Source organism: Megascapheus bottae, chromosome 5 (genome assembly GCF_031878675.1).
Source record: "Megascapheus bottae isolate mThoBot1 chromosome 5, mThoBot2.hap1, whole genome shotgun sequence".
NCBI lineage: Eukaryota > Metazoa > Chordata > Mammalia > Rodentia > Geomyidae > Megascapheus > Megascapheus bottae.
In genome coordinates this window covers 10,624,761-10,637,619 of record NC_143513.1, presented here as the reverse complement: position 1 = coordinate 10,637,619, position 12,859 = coordinate 10,624,761, and the positions used below count along the sequence as shown (strand labels likewise).

The 12,859-nt window shown below is 49.1% G+C and overlaps 1 protein-coding gene across 1 annotated transcript in view; it reads right to left on the bottom strand.

Annotated features, from left to right (window-relative positions):
- Pde1c (phosphodiesterase 1C) overlaps positions 1–5,003 on the bottom strand; it is a 213,462-nt gene extending 208,459 nt beyond the window's left edge. Inside the window, exon 1 of the mRNA XM_090332680.1 lies at positions 4,955–5,003. The gene's annotated coding sequence lies outside the window, so the exon portion shown is untranslated. The remainder of the gene's footprint in view (positions 1–4,954) is intronic.
- Between the last annotated feature and the right edge of the window lie 7,856 nt (positions 5,004–12,859).

The window sequence follows — 12,859 nt, the reverse complement described above, 5'->3', positions numbered from 1 at the left end:
TTTCCTTTTAGCCCAAACTATCCATTGTTGATAATAAGCGTAAAGATACAGTCCATCTGTTGGCAGTAAGTGTTTCTCGGGGAAGAATTAGGATTTCCTGCCTCCAAATGTCCTTTCAAGGTTACGTTGGGCTTCCAAGATCTCAGTAGATAACTGCTGCACTGAGTGTGAGGTCAGCTGAAGCCAAGAATGGAATCAGCCTCCTCTCCCAGTCACACCCTGAAAAATTCCCAGGAGCTTTGTCTCTCCCCTTCCCTCAGCCCGTACCTCCCATGGCCTGTCCACTCTGGGATCAGTAGGGGTCAGTGTGCAGTTAGGCCCTTCTCCCAAGGAGTCAGGCCAGGTCCAACCAAACCAAAACACATGTCTTTCACCTGGCTGTTCAAGTATGCAGGTCACGTCTCATACATATACTAGAATTATGGTATGGCATCTCATACATGTGCAGAGCTCTTCCAAGAATCTGCCAAGTCACCATTCCTCAGGTCCCCAGAGTCAGCTCCCTATGCTCACTGGGAATTCCCACACTGAATCCTGAAATGTGATAACCACCAGCACCCTAGCCACCTCACTTAAGCCACCAGCTACTCATTTTGCCATGTGTGTGGTTATGTGTCTATAGGCAGATGTATGTGTCTGTGCTAGTGTGTGTGTGTGTGTGTGTGTGTGTGTGTGTGTGACCATTCATGGATAATAGGAGTGCTTCAGAGCTTGGGCTATCAGAGGAAGACCCTGGAATTGCATGCTTTTAGGCCTGCAAGACTATACATGTCCATACAAACTTTAGCCCAAGCCTAATACCCAGCAAGGCAGGAGCCACAGCCCCCATCTGATCTTCTGCTGCCTAAGAAGCAAGGTGGTAAGTGGCGACTGGGAAATCATGGGGCTCTCATAAGTCAGAATACCTCTGACTCCTTAAACAAAACAGCCAGACTCATCAGGGCATAAGGACCCTTTTCCCCACAAGTCATTAAAGGATTAAAGATTAACTTCTCTCTCCAGGAGGAACTCAGTACAAATGGAAAGCCTGTCTATTGTATAAAGGAGGTCTGGGACCTGAGGGCTTCATCTGGAACAGAGGATAGATTGATAGAAGGTTGCCATCTCCATTGTAGCGATCAACCTAGCACACTGTGTCTATGGATGAAGGTATATTCAGCATACATTGATAAACTTGGAAGTTCCTCTTTCTATGATTCCTTAAAAAAAAAAAGTCCTATTGATTATCCATGCAGAAGACACTGATGACTTTTAAAATGTGTTTCTCACCAAGATCTCCTTAACACGTCTTTTAGTTAGGAGAATAACTTGGTCTCTGGTAGTCATGGCTGCAGCCTGTCAACTGAATTGGTTCAGCCATGATTAGTCCAGATCCAACTTGTTTCTACTTCCTCAATTGGGCAGGAATACTGGACCATGCATGTCATCTCATTTGCTCTGAGAAGGCTTATCTCCAAGATCCAGAAGAGGCAAGCAAGCTTCTCTGACCTCCCCAGCCCTGTGCATTCTTGTTTTCCTCTCCAGGTCTTCTTCTTTGCAGTTACTAATTGCTGGATAATAGAACAAAGGTTCTGAGGTGGAACTTCCAAGAAGATTCTAGCTCCTCACTGCAGGCCAACAGTGGTCCAGGAACAAAGGTCCCCCAGGAAGCAGGTGAAAGCCCCCACCCTCACCCCCAGCCTCTGTGGATACAGCTTTCCAACTCCAGTCATAGTTCGGCCTCAGTCCTTGGACTCCAGTTCCAAAGGAGAGGATGTGCCAATGTCTTGTCTCAGTAGGAGGCTTGTCACATCACAGAGAAAGAAGAGTGTGTGGGAAGGAGATTGAGATGCAAATATTTTTGGAAAACAAAATCTGCCATATGTTTTCCGAGTCTGAGTTTAGGCAACTCCAGCTCTTCATACTGTGGCACAGGAGCAGAATTCAGGGCCGTGCTCAAAGCCAACGTCACTCAGGAAATTCCTCTTCCATCCTGTACTCCTGTAGGAGTCTTTCCATCACAAGTTGAATTTTGCATTTTAAAGTGCTTTGAAAATATTTCGTTCAGTATTTTTATGTGTCAAAAAAGTGAGATCCTGGTCTAACTCTTGCTGGAACCTAAAACTTCATCCTAATTTTATTCAAAGAACATACAGAAGAGGGTAAAGCAGATGCTACTCAGAGTTCAACAGCCCAGCTGTGTCTCCCTGGCCTTCCCTGTGAACAAGGGGTATGGCAGACAACATATTATATCTCATTTATGTATAAAATGGCAAAACTTTTCCAGGCGCCAGTGAGCCAGGCTTATAATCCTGGCTACTCAGAAGGCTGAGATCAGGGGGGCCTAAGTTCAAAGCCAGCCCAAGCAGGGAAGTCTATGAGATTCCATCTCTAAAATGACCAGCAAAAAACCTGGGCTGGAGGTGTGACTCGAGTGGCAATTCCAGCAGGTGGGAGGTAGGATTGAGGGTCCCCACATCCTCCAGAAAGACTGAGATAATGGCCACAGGAGTGTACTGTTATCTAGCAGTAGTGTACTCTTATCTGGTAAGGAAACTTGGTCTGTATTACATCAATGGAGTTTTTCATAGCAGATTGCAGTAGTACATAAATCAAACCTGAGCACTGCACTGCTCTGCCCCAGCCCCGCCCCTGCCCAGGTTCTGCCTATGACTCCACTCCCACTCTGCCTCTGACTCCACCCCAGCTCCACCTCTGATTCCATATACCCTCCCTTCCCTGCTCCAGAACACAACTGGTCCCCTGGAGCCTTGGTTCTCCAAGGTTGTGATGTACACAGAACTCAGTTCAATTGTTGCCTCTACGCCCCTGCTATGTTGAAATCTTATAGCTACCATCATCCACATAGCACATAGGTGCTGTCTCTGTGTTTTTGTGCTCAAAGCTGGTGCTCTACCATTTGAACAACAGCTCTACTTCCTGCTTTTTGTTGGCTAATTGGAAATAAGAGTCTCACAGACTTTTCAGCCCAGGCTGGCTTCAAATGGTGATCCTCAGATCTCTGCCTCTTGAGTAGCTAGGATTATAGGCATTAACCATGGGCATCTGCCTTAACAATATAACTTTTTATTGGGAAAATTAGAAGTAGAGATGTCTTGACTATTGTTGAAAACAAGGCCCTGAGGACACAGAGATCGCGGCCACCAGCTCAGCCCTCCACTCAGCCCCTTGCTCATCTTCTGTAATCCATCCTCTCCAGGCTAAGCTCCTAGCAGTGCAGCTCATGCTAAACCTTCTGGGGTAGCCACACCTGGACCCTGCCATGGGTGCCCCACTCTCTACCTAGACCTCCAGCACACCCTTGCCCATCTCTGCCAGAGGAAGGAGTGATTCATCCAACCAAGTGCTGCCTCTCCCTTCATCACCCCTACTCTACTAGCTCCAGCTCATCAACAGGACCCCTGGACACCCCCTTCAAAGCAGGAAACACATGTTGAAGGCATCGCGTCTCTGTGGGTCTCCAAGCCTCCACTTCCCCTGCATTTGATACTGTTATTTTCTTTTCCACGAATGCTTTTCTCAAGGAGCAATTATTCTCCCTTCATGTAGGAAGGCAGTTAAAATTCCAGGATGGAGCTGCCCAGCTACACGATTTGGGATGGCATACCCTCCTTCTCCCTCCCCGCCACACACAGTGTGAGAGTTGCTGAACCACGGTAACAGAGCCTCTGGTCCAGTTGGAGTGGAGAAGCAGGAAGAGGCCGCCACCACCCAGACTCGACCTGCCTCCCTGCGGCCGCACCCAGAACTACAAGTAGTCGTTATTCTCTCAGTACCAGTGCCTTTCTTCTTAGATAGATAGGAAATCCTCTTCTCTACCCTCCACACCCTTTGCACAGTCTCCAGCCCATTCCTAAACCATCTGACCATCGAAGCCCAGACTTGCCTCAGTGACCTTCAAGTCAAGGTCATCCATGACTCCCCGCCCTCCTGAATATTTCATTCCCCTGTGCTTTGGAGAGGCAGGAGCGAAATCCCAGCTCAGCCTCTCCATTCCCCTGTGGCTACCAGGGACATGATCCCACTGAACTCAGCCTGATCACAGTTCAAGGGGGAGCCAGCAGGGCAGAGGGCCTCAGGCAGGGCCTAAACCTCAGGATGCACTGTGGAGGCAGCCAGCTCAACTGACTCCAGCAGGGCCTCTCCCAACCGGAAGAGTTCTCTGAACCCCAGGGCTCTGATCCACACAACACAGTCCTTGCTCCATGCCCCATGGTTGGCTCACAATCTGCACAACCTGGTATGGCTTTGCATCTGTCTGTGAGGCTGGCTGCAAAAAGAATTGCTTCCCACACTTTCCTCTCCCCCACAGCATACACCACATTGGCACAGTGAACCAACATCAGTTCAGAAGATCTCTCTCTCTCTCTCTCTCTCTCTCTCTCTCTCTCTCTCTCTCTCTCTCTCTCTCTCTCTCTCTCTCTTTCTCTCTCTCTCTCTCTCCCCCTCCCTCCCTCCCTCCCCCTCCCTCCATCCTTCCCTCCCTCCCTCCCTCCTTCCCTCCCTCTCTTTCTGCTAAATACATTTTTTCACATCCTTGCTGATCTCCAGGTAATACGTTATCAAGGGAGACATATCCTTCCAACTCACCACACAGTTTAGAGGTCACAGAACCACTTGCAAGACCAGCCTCTTCTCCATCCACACAGCACACCCACCCCTTCTAGGCTCCAGGATCCTCCCTCCTCCCCTTCCTCCTTTGACAGTCAGGATCTCCTGGGGGGGTTCAGCTCAGTTATGGTCCCAGGATATTCATTTACCCCCACTATCCCTGAAAATAAAGGGACTGCAACATATTCAGGATCCTCTCTGAGAAATGGGATAACACTTATTTTGGAAATGATGATTCACCTCCACTCCTAACAGGACTTGTGGGGATGAACCACACAAGGACAGGTTGTGGGCAACATGCTCTGAGAGAGCCCCAAGAAGGATGCAAAACAAATGTACTCACGGGAGAAGCGGGCAAGCGGCCTGGAGTTCTTGTCTCCAGCTTCATTCGCAACTGGAATAAAAAATAAACAGAAGATTATCATTAAGAACAAAGTGCATGTGTCCACAGAACAGGCCCAAGCTGTGGAGAAAAGAAAGAAATCAGGATGAGGTAGAAACACTTCATTTCACTCACTTTAAAGCTCACTTGTCATTCCCAGAAAGATGATGAGTTGTTTGGGGTCCACATTGAAGGCAGACCACAAACATTTGTAGTCTAGCTGAAAGAACACCACAGCCACCAACAGGAGAAGCCTACTCTGCTTTGATCAAAAACAGCACTCAAGACACAGGCCAGGTGTTGGTGAGGTCCTCACTGTGTGATGGCCTTGGCTGTACAGAAGAAATGTCCTGAATTCAGTGCATCCTTTCACGAAGAATGAACGGAGCCAAAATGTCCTTCTATGACGGCAAAAACCGATGTTTTAAAGCCCACTATGTTCTGGATGATTTTTTATTTAGCAACTTCAATCTCAGTCTACTTTGTAAATCTGGCAGTCCCTGGCTCATTTTGCTGTTATAGATGAGACGTTTCTAAGAATGGCCAGGAGGGGGCAATGATGACACATCGAGCACATCTAGCTCCCAGCACGTCCCTCAAAAAGGAGGAAATGGGCTAACCTGGTTCTGTACCAAACACATTTCAAAAGAAAATATTCTTGACTTATCCAAGGGTACAGGGCCACCTCTGAGCAATAGCCACCTTGTTTTCTAACTCAACCACGAAATTCTCATTTCTATTCTTGCCTAAGCAGGGGTACTTCACAGCCCAGACCAGTGACTGGGTGTCCCTGGGTGAAAACTTACTTTAACTAGACCTTCATAGCCTCTCACTAGGGTGAGTGTGGGAACCATGATATGCTACCAGCACTTGGAAAACTCAGGAACAGGCAAGAGTTTTCCAGAATCAAGGTTATGTTATAACAGAGGGAAAACAGTGGGGAAAGGAAGAGGATGGAATTACAGATGCCTAGCTGCTTTTGTTTTATTTTGTGGCCGTGGTGTAGGGGTTTGAACTCAGGGCCTTGAATTTACAAAGCAGGCACACTATCAACCAAGCCTCACCTCTAACTCATATATGTGTATGTATATATCCATATATATATGGATACATATATGTCTATACGTATGGTCTTGACACCAGTCAAGGGATACCCTCAGCCCTTTCACCTTTGTTTATTTAAGGATAGACTCTTGTGTTATTTGCCCAGGGCAGCCTCAGACCACAATCCTCCCACCTAAGCCTCCCCGGCACATAGCTGGAATTACAAATGTATGCTGCCACAGCCAGAAAATATTTCCTTTAGACACTACAGAAGAAAGAAACAGGATGGTATTTTTTCTCTCTCTCTCTCTCTCTCTCATTTTCTTTGATCAATTTGCTGCAGACACTGAACTTGGAACAGTACCCATCCTCCCTGGAGCTGCTTCACATTCATGCTGGGACTCCCCCCTTACCCTCACCTTGCCAGGTGGGAGTGTGTTCCAGATCCAGGCACACAGCAGAGGAAGGGTTCAAGACCTAGGCCTGGGGATGCCATTAGAGTTCTCTGCACCACTACCATTTAAGAGCACAGACACCCCCCCACACACACTCCCCACCCCCCCCAAAAAAATAAAAACAGTCCCAACTTATAGAAGTTTAACTGTTCCCACAGCACCACCTAGTGGACAAGGTCTTCAACACATGAGTCCAAAGCAGCTAGCTGTTTGCCAGAGATCTGTCAGAGCCATCAACCACAGACCCACCCCACTGCTGACCCACTCTTCCCACCGGCTTCCCTCCCCACACAGTCCTGCTCCCCCTCCACTGGGGACATCCTTACATGACCAACTCCTGCCCATCCTTTGAGATACAGATCAACCACTCCCTTCACCCCCTCCATCCGTGACACCCCTTCCAGATCTGTGGTTCTCAGACTTGCTAGGTGCACAGTGCAGGGGTTGTTAAATAGTTCCCACCCTGGAAACCTGCATCCTGCTGCTGCTCATCTGTCATGCAGTGTTAGTCATGGCTGCTCCAAACTGTCAGCCACTCCAATTTAGGAAGATGTCACTATTTTTCCAGTCATGTCCCTGGGTCTTGCCCAGACCTGCTGGTTCTGGATCCTTCTTTTGATACCTCCCGAATGACAGGGATGACAGATTCCATTTGTCAGATACAAATAGAGCTTGCATTTGGCAAGATGCTCTGAAAGCAATAGAGCAGATGGATGGAAAGTTCTTTGTGCCACAATGCTGTGTAAAACACAAGCTCCCAATCCAAGGGTGAGACACACTCTAAATGTACATGGATTCCACACATGCAGATGAAAACATGCATCAAAACAGGTCAGAAACCTTACTTCCCCTGTGCAAGACATTGGAAAGGTTTCTGACTTTTTTAATACTTTTTCCATATAAACTTAATGGCTTGTGCTAAGTATTGCTTATTTTATCGTGGAAAAAAAAGTGTTTTATTATTTATTTTGTGCCATTCCTGGAACTTGAACTTGGGGCCTGAGTGCTGTCCCCGAAATACTTGCACTCAAGGCTAGTGCTCTATCACTTGAGCCACAGCTCCTCTTCCAGGTTTTTTGCTGGTAAATTGGAGATAAGAGTCTTATGGACTTTCCTGCCCAGGCTGGCTTCAAACCTTAATCCTCAGATCTCAGCATCCTGAGTAGCTAGGATCACAGCCATGAGCCACTGATAGTTTTTGGTTTTTAGCATAAATTAAAACAAAGGGATTTCATTGTGGTTTTGACTTTATTGGCATAAATTAAAACAAAGTTACATACACACACAATGAACTTGATCTAATCTACACTGTTCGTAATATACCTTATTAATGGCTCTAACAGCTTTTGGTGTTCATTCTGCTATTTTACATATACATATATATAACATATTTCCATCATATTCACCCCTATCACCCCCTCCTTCCTCACCCCTGTAGAAGGAAAACTTATTTCATCAAAGTAGTTTAAAACAATTGCATATTAATCTTTCCAAGAAAATGCATATATATTATGATTTGGGGCACATATTATATATGTGTGTATATGTTACTTGTGCACAAATGCACACAGAGGTAAAGTACATTCTACACTCAGATTTCAGAGCAGCCTGGGATCCCAGATCCCAGGATGCCTTGAGCCCCCTGGAAGCTTCCAGTGCTGTGTCTCTCCCTCCCCTTCCCCACATCCCAGGCCATGGACCAGCAGGGACCTTTTCAAACTCCTGGTGCAAGGACATTTTCAAACACCCTGACCAATGAACGGGGTGGAGGGACCCCATTAGGCTTGGAAGCCTAAGAAAGGGTGCAGTTTTGTCACCCCTCTCTCATCTTTGGGGACACTGCTGTTTCCTCATTAATATCCAAAAGCAAGATATGTCTCTACTTTAGGGACTTGCTGCTTGTGGGCACAGAGAGATGTGGAGGTCGTTATGGGACAATTTGGGTAGCAAAAAGTCTTTTTCATATCACTTCCAACCTTCCACACTGAGAACTGGAGTGGAATCGGGGGAGGGATAAGGGAGGAAGGGAGGGAGGGCACTGTGACTCCTTTAAACCTGCTGGGACAGGACATGGGCTTGATGAAGGTGTGGTCAGTCCTCTTTACCCCTGTCTTAGCAGCAGGCTTCAAGAGGACCGGCTGTCCTGGTGTTTGCTGGGTGCCTTTTCTCCTCGGATGCCCAGCACAAATCTTAAGGCAGAGAGCTGCCATGGAGGCCGATGAGATCACAGCGCTCACACAGAGCGCCAGGTCCTCACCACAGGTATAGGGGAGCACTCTGCAGCCCCAGCCAGCCTCCCTTACTCCAGGCCATCAGAGGGGGCAGGGGGCATACTGGGGAAGGTCAGGTGGGCCAAACAATGTGGTAGAGGGCTGGGCCGGTGCACGCTGCTTTGTAACCAAAAGAAGCACCCCAAAATAGTGCCGGTCTTGTTTTGAAAGCGGTGGCAGCTGGGGGAGCATAAACACAGCTGGGAGGGTGGGATGGGCAAACACTGGAGCAGCTGGCCGCCCTGGGTGCTGGCTCCCTAGCATGGGACCTGCCTGGGTGCCAGCTTTCTAGGGGGGCCCAGCCAAGGGTACTAGCTGGTGTCTCTCTTACCACAAGCTCCAGTCCTGACCCAGTGACCTCCTCAGGTGAGCTACTCCAGGAAGACAGGAGGCTGATATGCCAGGTAGGTATAATTCATACACACACACACACACACACACACACACACACACACACACACACGAAGAGAGAGTGAGAATAAGGATCCAGGCACCTTTCCTTGTTACTGGAGAAGGGAACGCCCAGAACCCATTCACAGGAGTTTGACTTCCCTTGGTCTTCAGTTTACAAAGACCTAGGATGTGGCAGCCAAGGGAGAAACTCAATTTCCAGGCTGCTGCAAGCCACTTCTGCTGGGTGGTACCACTTTCTCAGAAGAGCCCTTTGTGACACCCTGGGTAAGAGCATAGCTCCCCCTCCTCATCCTCTACTCCCTCCAACAGTATTTAGGGAACTTATTGCTGGTTCAAGCCTACCCCAAGCAGAGTTCTGGAAGTGAAAGTGGCTGGAGCCCGGAGCCTAAGCACTGCCTGCACAAGGTTCAGAGAAGGAACCCACGTGTGACTCCAGGATGGAGCCTGCAGAGCAGAGCAGTGGAGACACCGGGTAAAACGTTGAGGAAGGAAGACCCAGACTCATGTACTGATCAGACACTGATGGACTGCCTATGCCAGAGGAACCTGTGTTCTCCCATTTCACACCCAGCTCTCAGGAAGACCAAGTGGTTTCCCAGAGCCCACATGACATGGCACCACCTCAATCCACCATACCCACAAGAGCCAGGTACCCTCTCCTCCTCCCAGTCCCAAGCCTTCTGCATGCAGCGAAGGGAATACATGAGCCAGAACTCTTCAGTTCCAGTGCCACCATGTCACAGGTCTGGCTTCTTCAGCCTCCACTCAGCTTGGTAAATACTGATGCTTGGCAGACCTGGGGTCTGTTGAAGCCTGACATGTAATCTGATGGGTGGCAGCTAAATCAGGGGCTGTGTTGAGCAGGGTTCTGATGCCAGCTTGGGATTGCCAAGCTATGTCTGACACATCACAAAAGCCAGCCAGGACTGGGGTAGGAGGGACTTGGCAGGGAGGGCAAGGAAGGAGAGTGAAAAGGGCTAAACAGAAAATAAAACCAAGATAATCAGGTTAATTAAATACTCACATAGAACAGTCTAAGTCTCACTTAAATGAGAGACACTGCAGTACAATAAGGACCAAGCAAAATGCTATCTGGTCATTACTTAATTTGATCTTCATAAAAAAAACATGCTGAGGGGGCCGGGAGTTTGGCCTAGTGGAGAGTGCCTGCCTAGCATGCACGAAGACCAAGGTTCGATTCCTCGATACCACATACCTAGAAAAAAGCCAGAAGTGGTGCTGAGGCTCAAGTGGTAGAGCTCTAGCCTTGAGAAAGCCCAAGGACAGTGCTCAGGCTCTGAACTCAAGCACAGGACTGACTGACAAAAAAAAAAAACAAACAAACACGCTGAGGTTCTTGCTCATTTTTTTTCTGCATTTTTCAGAACATAAATCAATTCCCCAAGATGAAACAACTCATAATCATGGATCTAGAAACAGGTTCCAGTATCATCTGAGACCAGCACATGGCTGCCTCATGCATACCACAGGTCATCAGGCAGCCATGAAAACCAGGCCTGGCAAAAAGCTCTGACTCCTCCATGTTCCAGGCAGAGGCATCCAGAGCCCAGCTGAGATGTGTGCCCAGGGGCAGGTAGCGCCCCTGCCCTCCCACCCTCCCCATCACCTCCTTTCACCTCACTTTTTCTTCCTCCACCCTGATTCTGCGACCACTCAAGACTGGGGATCCACGCTGATAGCAAGCAGCATTGCTGGAGTGGAAGACCACGTATGTGCCCAGTGGGCACAGGTGAGTCATATTTCTATGGGCACCACTGCCCCCACCCAGACCACCCCAGGCCCCCCAGACTGCAGCCTGGTGACAATTTCAACCTTGTCAGCACTTCTGGCCAGGTGGCCCTGCTTCCTCCCCCAGGGATGGGGTAGGTTAACGAACCTTCATGCTGTGCTGGGCACTAAGCATCTCCAAGAGCTCACAGACACAGACCGGACCAAGAGGCTTGAAGAGGGGAGCAAGGAGTGTCTCTGGGCCATCGTGGTGCAGGGGCTGTGACCCTACAGAGGGACAATGCAAGGAAAGCTGAGGGTGACAACATGGCAGATGGCCACACTCAGAGATTGGGGGCTGACACTGGAATGGGCAGCCAGGCTGGGTCCTGGACCATGCTGGCATGTTATTCTCACAGGAAAATACAATATCTGTCTCATTAATGGCACCACTAAGGCTCAGAGGGATTTAGGCATTTGTCCAGGAATGCCTAGTCCTGGGGCCAAGTTTAGGTTGCAGTAACAGTAGAGCCCAGCCTCGTCCAAGGCAGCTTTTAGCTCCTCAAGTTTCGGGCACCACAGTTCTCAGCCAGACCCTGTGGGTGATGCAAGCTTGTGCTCTGGCTCTGGGTAGAGTGGTGTTGGATGTGGTTGTCCCACTCATGTGGAGACTCTCCAAGACACCTCTTCCAGGCTGCTACATCATCTTCCCCATCTCCTGGGCCCCTCCTCTGCCTGGCAAACAGGTGGCTCTGCCGGGGCTTCACCCATGCAGTGCAGGCCATAGTGCTTCCACTATGGCACCAGTATGGTGGGACTCAACAGCTGGGAATACCCTGCCACCCTCTGCCGTGCATTGGGTGGCCAGACAGTGCTTTGGTCCTCCAGAGCCCTCGCCCTTTCCACTAGGCCTTTATGCCTCTTCAGCCTAACACCAGCCTCTCCATACCAAGTTCTCCACAGCTCTGTCCACAAAGATGGAATTACAATAAAATCATGGCGCTGGGGGTGAGGGAAGGGAAGGAGAAGGAAGTGAGGGGAGGGGATGTTACTTAGCCTCTTCCAACTAGAAAATACACAGGGAATCAATAGTGCACCACAAATCTTCCCTCTGCATTAGAAGAATGTAAGCCCAAAGAATGCGAGTGAGCCTCACAAGGTCATAAGGTCACAAGGTCACACCACAGGCACACACAGCTGGCACCTGCATCCTGCACCATGGCAGGCAAGTTTGGCCTTGATATAAAGTTGCTCTAATCACAAGCACAGGAGAGCCGAGCTGCATCTTCCAGGCAGGTGGTCTCAACCTTCTTGTGTAGCAGAATCATTGTCTCATTTCTGGGTGGGGCCACCTGCACCTGACAACTGATAGTAGAAGTCCAAACTTCAAGACCTGGAGCAGGGACTAGAGGGTAGAGGCTGGAGACATTGGGGTTTGGGAGCAGGTAGAGCTACTCCCGGACAGGAGCAGACCTTCCCCTGTGTGGGTCCTGCAAGTGAGGGCACGGTTGCCAAGTGGAAGCCTCGGTCCTCTGGGGACCATCAGAGAACTCTGAATCTACCTTGAAGGACTCGGACTCTGCACGCAGCTCCCTGAGAGCCCAGAAACCATGGCGACCACTCTTGGAAACAGCTCTATCTGGGCTCCAGCGGGGTGACAGGAGTCCAGGGAGCAAGGCCTCGGGGAAGAAATCCATTCCCTTCATTTGCTGTTTTGTGGAAGACACTCTGAGCCAGGAGCCAGTGGCTCATACCTGTAATCCTAGCTACTCAGGTGGCTGAGATCTGTGGATCATGGTTCAAAGCCAGCCTGGGGCAAGAAAGTCTAAAAGACTCTTATCTCCAATAAACTCAAAAAAGAAAGAAAGGAAGAAAGGAAGGAAGGAAGGAAGGAAGGAAGGAAGGAAGGAAGGAAGGAAGAAAGAAAGAAAGAAAGAAAGAAAGAAAGAAAGAAA